The following is a 17,552-nucleotide window of genomic DNA, read 5'->3' on the forward strand; positions in this document are numbered from 1 at the left end:
TGTTCTTATGCTCATTTGCTCTTTAACCATTTCACGCGGCTGATAGCCCGAGAGGATTTTATTGTAATGTAATATATTTAACATCACATAATTTTGTTCACTAATGTGTATTATTGTGACAGACAACACAAAATCCATTCCATAATAATAATCATGTGGCAGAAGTATGCTACCTCCATCATAATCTCCCTGATGATGGAGGTAGCATACACCTCTGAAACGTCTGTAATCTTCTACCATATGATGGCATTACAACCCACAGGACAGCTACCTTCTTAAAAGGTACGTTTAAACATTTTCAACATGTTAAGTGGCCCGTCCCCTGCAGAATGAAAGGATGTCCAGACATCAAATAGCTGCAAATATACTGGAGGTCAGATGGGGTGCTAGAAGCGCCTCACTGGAAAAGTTCTCGTTAAAAAATGTTACACGTGGCTAATGTCTGGACTAGCTGAGTAAATGCTCAGCTTCTAGAAAATACTGTACTTCAAGGCATGAACAACCCATTATATTACTGATATCACTCTACAGTTCACAGTCATGACCATTATTTTGCTAATTCCTGCCATCTTCATGCACTAAACAAGTTAATAAATAAGGCAGTGTGAATGCTGAATCTTACTTTGTGTACAATACCACAGTTATTTATATTATTTAGTGTTCTGTCTGACGACAGGTCCATATGAACAGGATCCTTCCATCCTTTTCTCGGACTGGGACCTGTTCATATACGTTCTTGGCAGATGATCCAGAAGTGGTTTGCCATTGCCTTCTTCTGTGTGAGTGTGAATGGAGTAATTGTTGGGATGCCACGGAGGAAAACTCCGTGTTGCCTAGACCACGGCCTTGTCCAACACAAGTTATAAATTCGGGCACCGCCGGGAATCGAAAACGAGACCCCCAGGATTACAAGGCCAGCGTTCTAACCGCTAGACCACCGTGGCGTTATATCACAGTTAATGTACACAAATATCAGCCAAGGCCAAATCAGAACAGCAACACCTTTTCTAAAAGTAACAGAACATCAAAAATTAAACCTTATTCTCAAGCAACACAAACTACAATGTTGCAAATTTTTGTGCTGACCTTGAAAGTGTCATCAGTCTCGTGAGACTGTGTGCCCGGTAACCGAGGGTGAGCATCCACGCCAAACTGGTATTCATCATCATCATCGACAATCTTGTCATCGAGAAGCAGGAAGCCCTGATATCAGCCCACGTGGTGTTCTGTAGTACAAATCACAAGCTTTAATGGTATGGTACAACGTGCTTAGTGCAGACTGAAGCCTGGCAAAGCAGACACGAGAGCACCTCAGTTTAAAATACCTTCCAATCGTCAAGACAGTATGTACAAGAGTCATCAAATGATGTCTTTTGTGTGAATATAAATTGTGGTGCTCTCTAAGAGTTCTGCAATGCCACATTTACTGAGAGGGAAGTTTCAAGTTGTCAGGACATGCACTGAGAGATTTCTTCTGAAATTCTGACCTCCCTGCAAGTTTTGCAGTTTCTTCCTAACTCTCTTAATGTAATTCTACTGTGTAACTGCCAGTGTTTCCAGAATTATTGCACATGAGATGTTTCATTAGGAGCCATTCCCAGAGGGGCACAGGGCCTGGGTAAAGTAGTCTATGTGGGTCCATTCCATAAGATCAGTATCTGTAAGTTTTACTTTACTTTACTTAAACTGTGCATGTACTCTTGTATCTATCCTATGGTTACAATTAAACCAATATCCTTTGTGTTTATTTTGTATCTATAGGGCGCTCAATTTGTCACTCAGCATGAAATATATCATGCTTCATAATGTCAAAATGTGGGGTTCTGAACACTCACCCCACCCTATGGATAGCCCGCTGCTGGGAACATAAACCACACTTTTCATTTATTTACTGAAGTTCAAAAAAGTAATACCTAGAAACATTGCTAAAAGCCTTAAAACTGCACACTGGGTTTACTTATTAATACAGTACGGTCCCAATTATCTGCTTCATTTTAACAGCCGTCAACTCAGCACGTAACAGAATAAATCACACTTCCTGACCAAGCCCCTTCTACATTTTGTGAAATCAGTTTCTTCAGAGTGCCTTCATAATTGGTTTTGGAGAGAACGTGGCATTAGCAGCGCTACCCTCATCTTTTTCTTCAGGCTTCGTGATTATTTGACAATTTTAATCACCTGATCATCCTTACGTCCTATTTAGATTTGATAATCAGGATTCTAATGTATTAGATCCATGAACAAGACAGTTTAGATCTCAAACATTGATATTTTATGGTAACAGTTGTAGGATAAAAAAATACAGTGTAGAATGGATGCCTCTTCATTTTCCTCGGCACTTGTTCTTCCCTCACCTGAACGTAATTTGGTGTCACTCACTACGAGATTTGCCACTCATGGTAGGAAGTGTTCGAGCACAATCACATCTGTTTTCAGAATTAGACTGCAAAAGAAGATTTAATTAATTTCTCTCCCATCAGAAAGATACATCTCAAATCACATTCCAAAGAGTTTTTCTCATTTTTGTCACTTTCATGATAAATGGCTATTTTAATTTAAGTCTCCAAAGAAGCAAATATTGTTCTTCTACAATAAAATCTGGGAACCATTTCCTTCCCTGTCCCTCACATTGTTTATTCCCTGTATAACCGTAATTACTGATTTCCTGTAGGCCATCAGGTAGTTTTCCGCCTGGATTTTGTTTTCTTTCTTAAAGTTAACTCTCCACATGTAAATGCACCTACCTCACTGGCATTAAAACAGACGACATACATTAACTGGGTCTGTGATAGGGGCAAACTAATAAGTTTAAAACTTGTTTAAAAATTTGCTGTTCCCAGGGAACATGAACATCCAATCTGTTTCCAAATGCTGAGACTCACTCAAATATCATCTGCTGGTTGTTTTCTTCTTCTGCTTCAAAAGGCTTAGCTCTTGACAGCATCTCTTGCGACAAAACCGCACGGCTCCACCAACCAGGTGCCTGCAAGAATCCAATTAGGACAACAGCTGCAATCAGCCACCTTAATTTGTTCACACCTTCCACCACAGACACAATGGCCTCCAGAAACAGAACAATTAAGAATATGATCAAACAGAGTTGTTTATTTCTTGCATCTGATGTTAACTTCAACAATTCTAAGAACAAACAGTTGCTTTCTTCGTAAATCAAAGTGACAAAGTAATTGTAGCCACACATAAACTATGCTGTGTTTTATATGGCTTTTCATGTAAATTTCTTATTCATAAGCTAAAAGTAACTTTCTTAACTTTACTTCTCAATTAATATTACAAAATCATTCTGTATTTACATTTGACATTGATGACCTCAGCAAATGAGTCCGCATTAACAAATATAATGAAAATCCGATCCCGGGTTACTCAATGTGGTTGGACAGACAGCCATCTAACACAAACAAACAAGCAAGCAGGAGTATTTTTTAAAATTTCAGTTGTTTAAGCGCCTATGATTGATGACTCTGGTACGTACTTATCTCACTGCTGCAAGCTTAATTACATTTCTTATCAAAAGAAGTTGTTGCAAATTTTGTTGTGTACTTTAGTACAAGAGGTGAATGTCATACTATATTTAACATTCAAATTTCAGTTTGTGTCTTAGATGTTAACATCTTCCTCTATGTTTTGAAGAATAATGGAGCCAAACATACACAATTACAGCTAATTTTTCTTGCAACACCAGACAAACAAACGTAGAATTAAGAAGCGTTATTGAGTACTTCAGAGTGTCTCCAGTGCTTGTGATTTAAATTCCACTTTCTTACGAATATGCATTAGCCAATCCACCAGATACCAGGCAGGCGACTGCACCAGATTCAGAAACCACTGGTGGTTCAGTTAAATTAAACTGTATCATTATTTTTACATCCTCGTGGAATGGAATAATTACCATGCTGTGCCCCATCCCCTCATTGCTTCAGCGGCCAAGTACTGTGAAGTATGTTGGTTTATCCTGCTGACAAAACAACATCTTGCATAAGCTATATGTGACAGGGCTTCAAGAAAGAGATTCTTCTCACTAGCTGTGGTACTAGAAGCATAACACAGAGAATTGCAAACACTCAAGATTGTCAATGGAAGCAACACACAGCCAGTTCAGTCCATCACCTACCCTCACAACCTTTTTCTCTAACATCCAGCTTAATGTGTATTCCTGTCTCCTTCTTGGTCTTAGTAATTATGTCCTTGAAAGCATACATGAAGCTGAACAGTGACATCTAGGATCTGGATCTACGCCCCCTGCACTGATTCATGAATCATTCATAACGATATGGAAAGGATGAATGATAAAATATCAGGGTAATGATTAAGCTTTTGCTAGACCACTGTTCTGAGAAGGCGTTTAAGAAAGCAGTGAACCATCACAGAAAGATCGATACTGTTGGAAAAATCATTTGTTATTGCTTTAGTTTACAGATAACAAAATCTGTACCTTTTATAATTTTCTTCGGCCATTTGTTATGAATCCCCACTTAATGGTGCCTGCACCTTGTCGTGGTGGTGGGGCTTGAGTACCTCAGTGACCCCAAGAGCTATGCTGGCGGTAGCATTGCTACTGGTAGGGCCTCCCTAGCCAGATTGGTCGAGGGGAAGAGCTCAGACTAAGACAGGTACCCTGGTCCTCCAGGTTGGGGGTTGGTCGCAAGGCTAACAACCTTGCATCGTAAAAAAGAATAAAGCTGAGAATAATTTGATGAATGAAGCCGGACTGTCCTCACGAAGACGAACATTAGCTAGGAACAGGGATAAAAATTTGGTACTACATATTGGAACACGGAATGTGCGCACTCTGCTACAAGTAGGAGCGATGAATGGTATAGCTGATGAAATTATAAAATATAGAATGGAAATTGTCGCTATACAAGAAATTAGATGGAAAAATAAGGGAGTAATAAATAAGGCAAACTTCTCCATATATTATTCTGGGAAAGACGATAGGCAAGGAGAATGTGGAGTAGGATTTATTGTTACCAGGCAAATGCGTAAGGCTGTGCTGGCCTTTACGCCAGTAAGTGAAAGAATATGTACACTTAGAGTAAAAGGGAAATTCCATAATATAACACTTGTTAATGTCTATGCACCAACCGAGGGGACAGAAGAGGTGGCAGTAGATGGTTTCTATGATGAATTGCAGTCTGTATGTGATAAAATTTCGAAACATGACATGATAATAGTACTTGGTGATTATAATGCAAAGCTTGGGAAAGAAGAAGTCTATGTCAAACTATTTGGAAGGAATAGTCTACATGAAGAAACTAATAATTTGCAGCTGCAAATAATTTAAGGGTCATGAGCACATACTTCCCAAGGAAAGATATTCATAAGGGTACTTGGAAAATTCCTGGAACAAATAATTTTAATCAAATAGATCATATATTGGTATCTAGGAGATGGGCGACAGATGTAGAAAATGTGTGCACATTCCGAGGGGCAAATTCTGACTCGGACCATTATTTAGTTGGAATTAGAATGAAGAAAAAAATATGTATGGTTATGAAAGGGAAAATGGAAAGAATTAAAAGATGGAATGTAGACAAATTAGAAGATAGGGGTACAGTACAGGAGTATCAATGTAATTTAAACTTAGAATTACAAAAGATAGAAAAAGGGCCTAATATTGAAGATGAATGGAACTGCATAAAGAATGCCATTTTAAATACAGCACATATAACTGTTGGAGAGACAAGAAGATCAAGAAATGAAGATTGGTATGATGATGAATGTAGATCGGTCGTGGAACAGAAGAAGCAAGCTAGAATGAAATGTTTACAGCGAAATACGAGAGCTAATAGAAATCTTTATAATGAAAAACGGATATTGGCCACCAGAATATGTAGAAAGAAGAAAAGAGAAATGTTAGGAAGAAAGATCGACAGTATGATAGAACACCATCGTAGAAATGAAAGTAGAAAATTGCATAAGGAGCTTAAAGAAGTAACACAAGAATACAGACCGAAAGCTGTAGCATGTAAAGATAGTCAAGGAAATCTATTGACAGAGAACCGTGATATTGTTAATAGATGGAAAGAGTATTTTAGTGGTATCCTGACCGGAAATATAATTGAGACAGAGCAGTCGACATATACTGTGGATAATTACATTGAAGATCCTACGTTTGAAGAAGTGCAAAAAGTAATCAAATGTCTGAAAAATGGTAAAGCACCCGGAAGTGATGGGATTACTGCTGAACTACTAAAAAAAGGGGGAGTCAAGTTATGGGAGATAATACATTATCTGATATTGTTGATCTGGAAAGAAGAAAAGATTCCAGAGGAATGGACCCTAGGAGTAATACAACCTATACATAAAAAAGGAGATAAAATTGAGTGTACCAATTACAGAGGAATTACACTTCTGAATGTAATATATAAAATCTTGTCAAGTACTCTATATAATAGATTGGTTGTATATGTAGAAGAGATGTTAGGAGAGTATCAGTGTGGCTTTAGAGCAGATAGATCAACGATAGACCAGATATTTGTATTGAGACAGATTCAAGAGAAAGCCTATGAATATAATATTGACTTAAATCATTTATATGTGGACTTCAGACAAGCATTTCATAGTCTCAATAGGGACCAAATGTTAAATGATATTCTCCTATTAGGGATACCATCTAAATACGTCAGGCTCATCAGAGCGACGTTGAAAGACTCCAAGGCTGTAGTAAGAGTAGATGGTGAGCTAACTAAACCATTTAATGTCAATATGGGAGTTAGACAAGGAGATGCTCTCTCAACAATGCTCTTTAACCTGACGCTGGAAGCATCTATTCGGAAACTTGAGATCTCTGGACATATAGGCATCAAATCAATACACTTGAGTGCATATGCAGATGATATAGCTATTATTAGCAGGAATAAAGCTGCACTGGAAGAAACAGTATTAAAATTGATAGAAGAAACAGAATTAAGGGGGCTAAAAATAAATGAATCGAAAACAAAATATATGAAAGTTACAAGAGCAGCAAGAAATGTCACAAATAAATTGAGAATAGGACATTATAATTTTAAACATGTGCAGAATTTTAATTACTATAAATTCAGTAACTAATGAAATTAAAGCACGTATTGTGAATGGTAATAGATGTTACTATGCCTATCAAAATTTAATGAAGTCTAAAATACTGGGGAGGGAACTTAAACTGAGAATCTATAAAGTTCTGATAAGACCAGTAGTCACATATGGATGTGAAGCCTGGACATTAACTAGCTTTGATGAGCAACAACTTAGAATATTTGAACGCAAAATATTACGAAAAATCTATGGTTCAATACAGAATAGTGATGGCTCCTGGAGAATTAGGATGAATCATGAACTAGATTGTATCATACAGGGAGTAGATATCGTGAGGCTAATCAAAAGCAAAAGGTTAGCCTGGCTTGGCCATGTTGCAAGAATGGAAGGAAACAGGGTAACTACAAGAGTGATGGAATGGAGACCGATGGGAAGGATGAGAGGGAGACCACGGAAACGATGGATAGACGACGTGGAGGAGGATGTGAGGACGATGGGAGTGAGGGGATGGAGAAGAATTGTGAATGATAGGACAGAATGGAAAAAATTCATCAAACAAGCTAAGACCCACACAGGGTTATAACGCTATAAGAAGAAGAAGAAGACTGTACCTCTGCCGCTGCCAGCAGCTTCCAAACTCTTCATTTCTCACTAAAATGAAAGTAGCATTTTTAAAAATGTTCACTACTCATTAATAGTACCACACTAAAGGAATTGTACAGAAGTGGCACTCGAATCATTGATTGCAAATTACTTTCACTTACTACATCAAAACTTGATGCAGTAACTTCCAGTACAAAATTAACTCATCGTTTTACATTCTGCTTTAGAATAGATTTAAAAATTATATGAATATGCTTTGTGGTAAATCCAATCAGATGTGTAAAACAGCACTAACTACAAATTAAATAGCTGCCTGGAGAATTGGCAAAGACCCGCGTTACAACTGTACACTGCTAGTGCACAAAATAAAACAACTTACAACTCATTTTCCGGCTCCCATGACTTTGTCCGGCAGTTGCCTAGTGACTGCACCATCTTCTATTTCAGTTGCAATTCACTTTCTGCTACTTGGAGTGCCAAAAAATAAACAAAGATTCTGAAAGCAGGAAAACTGGTTGGATTTTCTGACCTTGGTATATGTGAATTAAAAGCTAAGTTATTTTTAAAAGAAGCAAATAAAATTCATGGCTTGAAGGCCACTTAACGTCAACCATCAGCTTATTTGATAGCAAAGTAATGAGTGATATAAAAAATAATTGTTATAGGTGCTTCAAAAGCGATCTCTGACCATCACTGTGGGATAGCATATACGCTGGGGATACTATAATTAAAATGTCTGGATACATATTACATAAGATTTCAGGCTTTTATAGTAACATACGTACATCTTTATCACATTCCATGGATCCATAAGTTAGTCAGATGACATCAGAATGTGGAATAAGTTGTAATAATACATTACACACACATACAAGTGTAACTCGTACTTTTACAAAGATTTAACATTTATACCGACCTGTCATGGCGACTAGGCGCTAAACAATCCGGTCAAACACGCGATAGGCAGGAGAACCCGAAACCTGTCAGATAGTCTTGTCCCTGCACAGCAAAATGCTTGTCTCCCGTGCCGGGGACAAGCATTGCCTGCGTCGCCAACACTCCGACTGCACATACAGCGAATTCGAGCCCAAACAAAATTATTTCTTTGAAGAACGCAAATAATGCCGTCGACAGAGAGACTTTGAAAGAGTCCCAGAATCTCACATTATTTTATTCCGTCTAGCTTCATACTATAATATCTAAATCGAAACTTTCAACTATATAAAAATTCGAATTATAATTTGTATTTCCATCTTCGACCGAGGAGTGAACATTTAAGTTTGTGGTCACCATCAAAACTGCAACAACTAAATATAGCGGAGTATTGTCACATTGGTATTAGCGAACTAGCTCGTAGCCCGCTCGATGTCACGGGCTACGAATCGAAGAGACATTCAAATCAAACCTGTTTTTTTCATTCTCACGCCTATCTTCAATTCTTTTTCTTTTTATTCTTCCTTTATATGGTACCAATTCAGTGTTAAGACCGCAATCTTTCGAGATATGCGTACACCCTATTTTACATAAACCCTTAAAAATATAAGGGCATTAACAGCTCCTGTCCTGGAAATGGCGACTGTAAACCAGAACGCTTTCCCATCTGCCACGTAGAATTATGATCCCAGACTTGAGACAATTTACAGAGCCATTAACTAATTTTATATGTACGTATCACATATCACATTATTTGTTCTAGCATTTATTTTCCGTTACAGGTAAAGAGGAGGACTGCTTGTTATTTAGATGTCCTCTAAATTCACATCACGTCTTAAGACATTTGAATCCACACTCACTCGGTAAGGAGTAAGAAATTTGCAAAATATATATTACTTTCATCCACCCAATAACGTAACTTTGAGACTTTCAACGTTTACAAGCACAAATTGATGGACTGTGACGTTGATAATTAGCTCATGAGGGACTTTAATGACGTTTACGACACCACCCACTCACGTACGAGGTGCGATCGGAAAGTTTCTAGACTGCGCCTATAAAAACCCGTACACTTATCTCAGGTATTAAATTCATCCATCACCCTCGAAGTAGTTCCCCTGGGAGTGAACACAACGATCCCAGCGCCGCTGCCAAGACTGGAAGCATCCCTGGAAATCTTTCTTTGTCAGCCTGTCAAGCACCATCTGCGATTCTGCCTGAATCTCTTCTATCGTCTCAAATTTCCTTCCCTTTAGCTGAATTTTCACCTTTGGGAAGAGGAAGAAGTCACACGGCGAATAAGGAGGGTGCGGGATGACGGCCATGGTGTTTGAGGCCAAAAACTGCCGAACTTTGAGGGCGGTGTGCGCTGGCGCGTTGTCATGATGCGTCGCATGTGGAGTTCTTCCTTTAGAATCAGCTGACAGGTCCCATAGCCTATCCCAACAATGTCGCACAAGTCGTTGATGGTACGACGTCGATCTTCGTGAATGGCCTGCCGAATCTTCGTAACATTTTCGGGCGTTGTGCTCGAAGATGGTCGTCCAGAACGCTCGTCATCATCGACAGAGGTTCGGCCATTTTTCAAACGTGAATGCGACACAAAAGTTTGTGCGCGACCCATTGCGGACTCCCCAAATGCTTGCTTTAGCATTTCATAGGTTTCCGTAGCCGTTTTGGCGAGTCTTTGGCAAGAGATTCAGGCAGAATCGCAGATGGTGCTTGACAGGCTGACAAAGAAAGATTTCCAGGGATGCTTCCAGGCTTGGCAGCGGCGCTGGGATCGTTGTGTTCACTCCCAGGGGAACTACTTCGAGGGTGATGGATGAATTTAATACCTGAGATAAGTGTACGGGTTTTTATACGCGCAGTCTGGAAACCTTCCGATCGCACCTCGTATATTGCAAATGCAGTGACTGGAAACATAATCCCCTTCAACTCGTTAACCAAAATATCACCTAAATATTTTGCTTTGTACCGTAGGATGCGACAATGCCTTGTGCCCTGGTAAGGCTAATTACTCATGTGAAAAGTGCGTTTTGATGTTACTTTTAAAAAGATATTTTAATTCAAACTATCAACCAGTAACCAACCTGAAAGAAGGGCGTATGCTTATGTAACGTTGTCTTGGCTTTCAAGCCTATTTAACACTGCACTCACCGAACACAAAACAATGATTTAGGGCTCATATGTAAGTAATCGCACTAAATTCTTATTGAAACAATTCCAACTTATTACAAGGATAAAGGAACGTTGTAAAAAGAAGCGATGTAAATTATAGCACTGCTAAGTAGTCCATAACATAAAGTAAAGTAAAGTTTGTCCCACTATACGCCAAGTAGGCGCTTGGGGTGAGAGGAGGTATAGCTCCTCTCTTCCTTGACCTTGGCACTAGATGGGGGTGAGTGGTCAGCATCACGCCCCGGCCGGCTTTACCCCCGGGAAAGGACCCCCGGTACCCATTGTAGAGGAGGCTGGGTGGGCCCCAGAGCCGGTCTGGACGCAGAGGCTAGAGGAAAAATCCTCTGCCCCCGTCGGGGATCGAACCCCTGTCGTCCAGCCCGTAGCTAGTCACTATACTCACTGAGTTATCCCGGCTCATAGTCTATAACATAGCAATCTATAATTAATACAAGGAATGTGCTAAAATTATGGACGTGTTCTTGGGCGGCTGAAATATTCGACATACATTTTACGCCCTACACAAATGTTTTATGAAGTGCTCTGAAGACACCCTTAAAACTATCCTTCTGATAGTAAGGAATCCAACAGATATGTTTTACTATACCTGACACTTCCAATACCTGCTCCTATTTAAACACAAAAACATGCAGAGAATATGATCCCCACCCCTCTACCCTCTTTCCCTGTGGTGCGGGTGGCCTCAGAATCTGTCTGAACAACGAACGGTAGAAGACCACTGGAAAGCCTTTCATCTGTAGCCACCCAATTTACTGACTGTTATTTCTCTGACCTCCAATTTAATCTTGAACTTCATAAATGTCTTATCAGTAGCAATGTCGTAGTCCTTTTTTCAAACTTATTTCATAAATACCTGCCAACACAGACTTGCTATATCAAGTTTTGTGATTCCATATAAGATTAACTGCTCGTGTCACAGTATCACGGTAATGATTTATCGTAACGTTTCGTCGCCTAATGATGAGTGGCCTCAAAGCTAATCGATTCACAACGTGTTCGAGAAAGTTTATGGACCTACTAGGTTCAGCAAATAAGCTGTTCAGTGTACAGAGCCCCGTACTTCAATCACGTCGATCTGAGTGCAATTCCCGTCCATGATTTTAATCTTCTGTTTAATCACACGCTTATGTGTGAGTGTAAAATTTGGTCTCTTGCACTGAGAGAAGGACCAGTAAGTTAGATAAAACGATATCATAATGAGGAGCTGCAAAATTTACTTTCTTAAAAAATTATTAAGCTGATCATCAAGTCGGAAAAAATTAACATAGCGCACATGGGGAGATAAACAACGCGTCGTGGAAAGACCAAGACATAGATGGCAATATAATATTAAAATTCAGCTTAAAGATAAACAGTGGAATTGTGTGGACTGCATACATCTGAACACGCTAATGAAATTTCTGCGGCCCACAAAGGATAGGGATTCTTTACTAGATGAGCAACTATCAGCTTCTCAAGAAGGCCTAAAATATCGCCTATTGAATTCCAAAGCTTGGTCTGAACAGTGGGCCCCAAAACAAATGCATCATTTTGACAGAAAGTAACAGTTAACAAAATTCTGTTTCGCAGCTACTTACGCCACTGTTTCAGCGACAAACTGAAAAAGTGAACACATCCGTGCCGAGTGTTTCTGCAACCAGGAGTACGCAAGATAGCAGGAACAACGACACGAGATCTAATTTCATGTTTCGCTTCTTAGAAAGCAAGTCCTGACAGATCCCGCCCCCACTGGTAGTAACAGCACTATTATTTGTTGCTGAAATTTTCAAAATCGTCTTCTCTACTCCATTATTTTCCTCAATCGCTTCATTTATTTTTATTCACAATTTTCTTCCGTCACTCCCTTGCCCGAAAAAAGAAACAAAATTAACACAAAGCAAAGTAAATGGAGAAATATAAATAAAAATAAATAATCCACCTAGGGAACACTAATATAATTGTAAAACATTAAAGAAATACAAAAAACAGATAACCGAGCTAGATCTTTTCCCTTATTGAGAACGTTCGCTCAAGATAGACAATGTTTATGCTAAATACGTCCAAAGATTTACATACGTCATTTGCAGCGATGACGCACCTGGCTGAAGGACTGTGTCTTAGCCCACTGCTCACACTAAAAGTAGAAAATTCTCTTACTTGCCTCGCCGGCACACGAATACAAACAGCGTCCATAATGGAATTGCAATTTATTTTGCCCTTAAATACATTAATAAGAAATAACGCATCGAGATGTCGCCGTCTGGAATAAAGTGTTCTAAAATTTAAAGTAGATATGATCAATTCATATTTGTGTGGGATATTAAACTGAAAAAATCTGTAATTGCACAAACTGGCAAATTTTCTTTGAATATTTTCCAATTTATTAGAACTTGTCTGTGTAAGATTATTCCAAACGACCGAGGCATACTCAAGCTTTGACCTAATTAAAGCATTATATAAAAACAATAAGGCTGTCTAGAGAGGAAAAATTATAAGTAATAAAACGAATAAGCCCTAAGGTTCTTAGTGCCTGGGAATGAACACAATTTACATGACAGTGAAAATACAGTTTACTGTCTAAGAAAACACCGAGATCATTTATACAATTAGTACGCAAGATTAAAAAGTCACTGACAAAGTAATTAAAATGGGTGCTGTTGGTTTTACGTGTGAACGATATAATTTTGGTTTTCTCTAATACAAATAGTTTTAAACCACGGAAAGCAAACGAAAAGTGCACGATATCGGAGATCAGAAATCAAATCACAAAGCACAGAAGCGTTTGCAGAACTATACGACTAATATCTTGATTTCATACTTTATCAATTCCTGTCCGTCGACTGGAAAGTTCCTTGACCAGTCACCATTTGACTGCGAAGAATCCTTAGCCCTTAAATATACTGTGAAATGAGAACGTCTATGAAAAGTGGAACAAGAAGAGAACTTTTGGGTTTTGGGTTATTAAGAGATATTTTTTCTGATATTACTTTCTACGAATAAGTTAAATCGTATTAACACAAACCAGGCTATCTGTAAGGTGAACAGATACTTTTTTCTAAGGTGGCTGATGAGAACTGACGTGGGTCTAAAACTTGTTTTACCGAAAATCGTAATGGAGCGGTTAGCTCTCCTACTTCGTATTCGGAAGTTCCTGGGTTCAGATCTCGATCCGGTGACCGGCTATCCTGACTGAGGTTTTTCATGGTTTTCCTCACTCTCTCCAGGTATATACCGGGATAGTAACTCAATTTAGGCCACGACCGCTTCCTTCAATATTATTTTCAATTCGTTGCTTGCCGACATGCTCTCATCCGACGTTATGCAGTACAGACACTGAAATGTCATTAAATAAAGTATAAAAAATAAATAAATAAAAATCATGTTTAGTCCATTTCTCTGCGCACCTAAACACCAAGGTGTAACCATCATATCAAATAGACCCGAACTTAAATTGTGTTTTGTCTCATAATAACATGTGTTTGTAAACGAACTCAGTTCAAGTAAACAGATATCACACGGACACATTAATAAGTAATAATAAGATGAAGAAGTCCCATCCGGTGGCCAAAAGCAGCACATCCGTCATCAGTGTTACGATCTTCTGAGGCTCTGGTCGACATCCACGTACACACTATCAAACACGACCGAAACATCTGTTATTTAGTCATTATTCGTTGTCGGAGCCTCGTAAATTCAAACGTGGTAACACGAGAAGGCTGAATACACCTTCATTTACACTTTTTCTAATCATAAGTGTAACAAATATTATCAAATTTTACTGATGACGGATTTTATACAACACTGCATAGAACGGAATGGAAGAGAAATGTCGATGGAGGAGTGCAATGCGAGAACATCACAATGACATTAAAGTATACTAATAAACTCAAATATCTGAGTAACGGACTTCATACGGCTGGCACCGCGCAATGAAAACAGATCAGATTTGAAAGCTAGTTTATTGTTATTGACTCAGGAACCGTCTATTGTGACCGCAACCATAGTTGCTATTGCGTGGTTTAATTAACCCTGCAGAAAATGCTATTGAATCAATAATCTCGAGCAACAACAGCTTCAAATACTCTGTCACCCTTTGTCCCACACGATCACGTTTATAATGCCATTTGACTGCAGAATCATTGCTACATTTTGACACCAGATGGTAGCACACGGTGTTATAAACGAAGTAAGAAATCATTACACTGTTCTGTCTTCATATTATCATGCCTCATATAAAATCGAATAGTCACTCTGTTGAATAGAATATATATCGACGCTCTACCAACTATAAGTGTTTTTTATTGCTTGTTTGTTGGATTACTTTACGATGCTCTATCAATTACCGAGAAAAGATAACATAAAATGAAATATGGCAGGGTGGTTCTTACTGATAAATCTGAACTGATTTAACAGAAAACCTGTACAGTTTAAGTTACCATCCCTGTACTATGGAGGGACTGGGTAAAACTATGATAACCTGTCAGAACGGTCGATACTGGGACGTGACTCGAACTGAATGCAAGTCGGGCGCCATGAAACTGCTTGCTCACTGGCTCGCTTTATCACTCACTCATATGCTGAGGTTTCTGAAGACTGCAGCCGACCGCCCAAGACATCCCCTTCAACACAGAATGTAATTTCGTGTATGGGTCGCTTTCAATAGCTGGACAGGACAAGATTTGTTGTTTATTTCCAATTTGGAAGGGGGAAAAGAATGAAGAAAAGGATTTCTTGGTATTCTGGAATTCTACGAAACGAGGGTATAGCAGTTTATAGCAAAAGAATGCGACACGTTGAAGTAACGCTACAACTGTTTTGCGATGTGTTGTATTCAAATAATAAAATTCTCAAACAAAACTTAAGTGCGTTTGCTTATTTTACTGTACAGCATGAACAGATGTAAGCCTGTAGCGTCTAGAACAGCCTACTTTACAGGCATATCCAGTTTAATTTGTGAAATACATAGCTCATTTTAAAAATGCGTATAGCATACGTACGTCTACTTAAATGTATGTTTTACACTGAGTGTACTTTGAGGCCAAGAGCAGTTACTTTAAATATATTGTGATTAATTAATGGATGTTTGTTTTTGAAATTTGTGTGTCTGTGTAAGATGGAATGTTTTTGTAGATGTATGAAACATTGATTTATATTGTCACTAAATTTCAGCCATCTTGAATAAATATATTCTGAGGAAAAAAATGTGGGGCAATATTTAATGAGCGACCCTCGTAGATGTCTAGTTATGTGTGTAGGGTGTTATATGGAGTGTACTTGTTTATATTATATTATTTTGTTGTAATTGTGTAGTGTAAGGACCACTGCCACCGGGTGCAAACCCAATTTCAGTAAATAAACAAAAATAATAATTATGCATCTTACACACATTTCAGTATTTGAGAGTTCATATAACCGTTACCCATGTTCGTCTTCTGGTTTGTAATGCCACGTGGACTTGTAGATGGATACCAACGTTTCGGAGAAACATCTTCAGGGCTGAAATTATGTTTTTCCAAAACGCTGGTATATAACCACGAGTTCGGCGTCGTGAGACGAGAAATTCAAATAGCACATGAGATAGTGTAATTTCTAAGACAGCCTGCTGTTTAGCCTACACGCCTCACCAACGTGTCGGAGAAGTTGCCGTTAACGCACGGCGATGTTCAGGTAACTCGAAGAAGAGCCTACCTGAATGTAATAGGCGAAACGAACCTTTCGTATGGAAACTTAGAGTGTAACTAAAAATTAAGTTGTTTTATTGACGGAATAAACTAACGTGACAATCTGTAGCATTTCAAATACGAAAAATCACGGGCTTGACATTTACAGCCACCGAACGTGAGCGTTTCATACTTTTAAGAAGTTCAACAGATGCTATACCAGATTTCAGCTCTGGAGATAATAGTAATATAAATTTTCAGTTTAAAATATTGTAATGATATTCAGTTCATAATTTAAATGTGCTAATTGAACAGCTTCAGCAGAAGAAGACAGAATAAGTACAAAGTAAAAGAACATTCTAGTCCACCGAGCATAAAATTCTGAAAGCAGCAAAAATGGTAATTAATGATTAATCGATTTAAACAAAAGGTTAACGTTAAAAATGTGCTGTCAAACATGTTGACATTAGGCTTATTGACAGCTGAGGCAACGAACAGACGGACATTTGCTGCGCGAAAAACAGAAGGTATTGAAGTTTGATTTTTCGGCAAAACTCGTACAACCAGCAGTTTCCAGATAGCGCGAAGGTCAGGCAACAAAGCAATTGTAAACGTTCCATATGAATAACACGCGAAAACAGAGCCTTCATTCGTACAATATGCCTAATATTAAGTTATACAAAACGCAGTTTTAACTGTATGCAGAATTATTTGAAAGAAATCTGTTGTAACAAAGTAGAACAATTTTTCTAGATTATTTTAAGTTTTTTTGTTTTGGAGTCGTGGTGGTATGAAAGGCATTTTTATGCTTTTAGCTAACTAGGCTCATCTGGATCAGCATCAGTAATAATAAAAATATTACATAAGGTTTATCAAAAAAGTTCGTTAAAAAAAGAATTTGAAATCACACGTCGAGAGGTACAGCAATTATTGGGACTGAACACAAATTACAGACACATAAAGTATAATTGACTTAATATCATATTAGCCCACAAAGCAAAAATAAATCTGCATTACAGATACACCTTTACCCTGACAATGACGAACTGTTTATGAAATTTATAATTACCCTGGTACACACCTGTAATTATAAATTATTTTAGCCACTGTAGAATATAAAGCAGCATTTACAACAAGAGC

This window comes from Zootermopsis nevadensis, unplaced genomic scaffold, assembly GCF_977971745.1.
Source record: "Zootermopsis nevadensis isolate Lab colony 2312 unplaced genomic scaffold, Znev_1.0 Znev_ptg000011l, whole genome shotgun sequence".
In the NCBI taxonomy this organism is placed as follows: Eukaryota; Metazoa; Arthropoda; class Insecta; order Blattodea; family Termopsidae; genus Zootermopsis; species Zootermopsis nevadensis.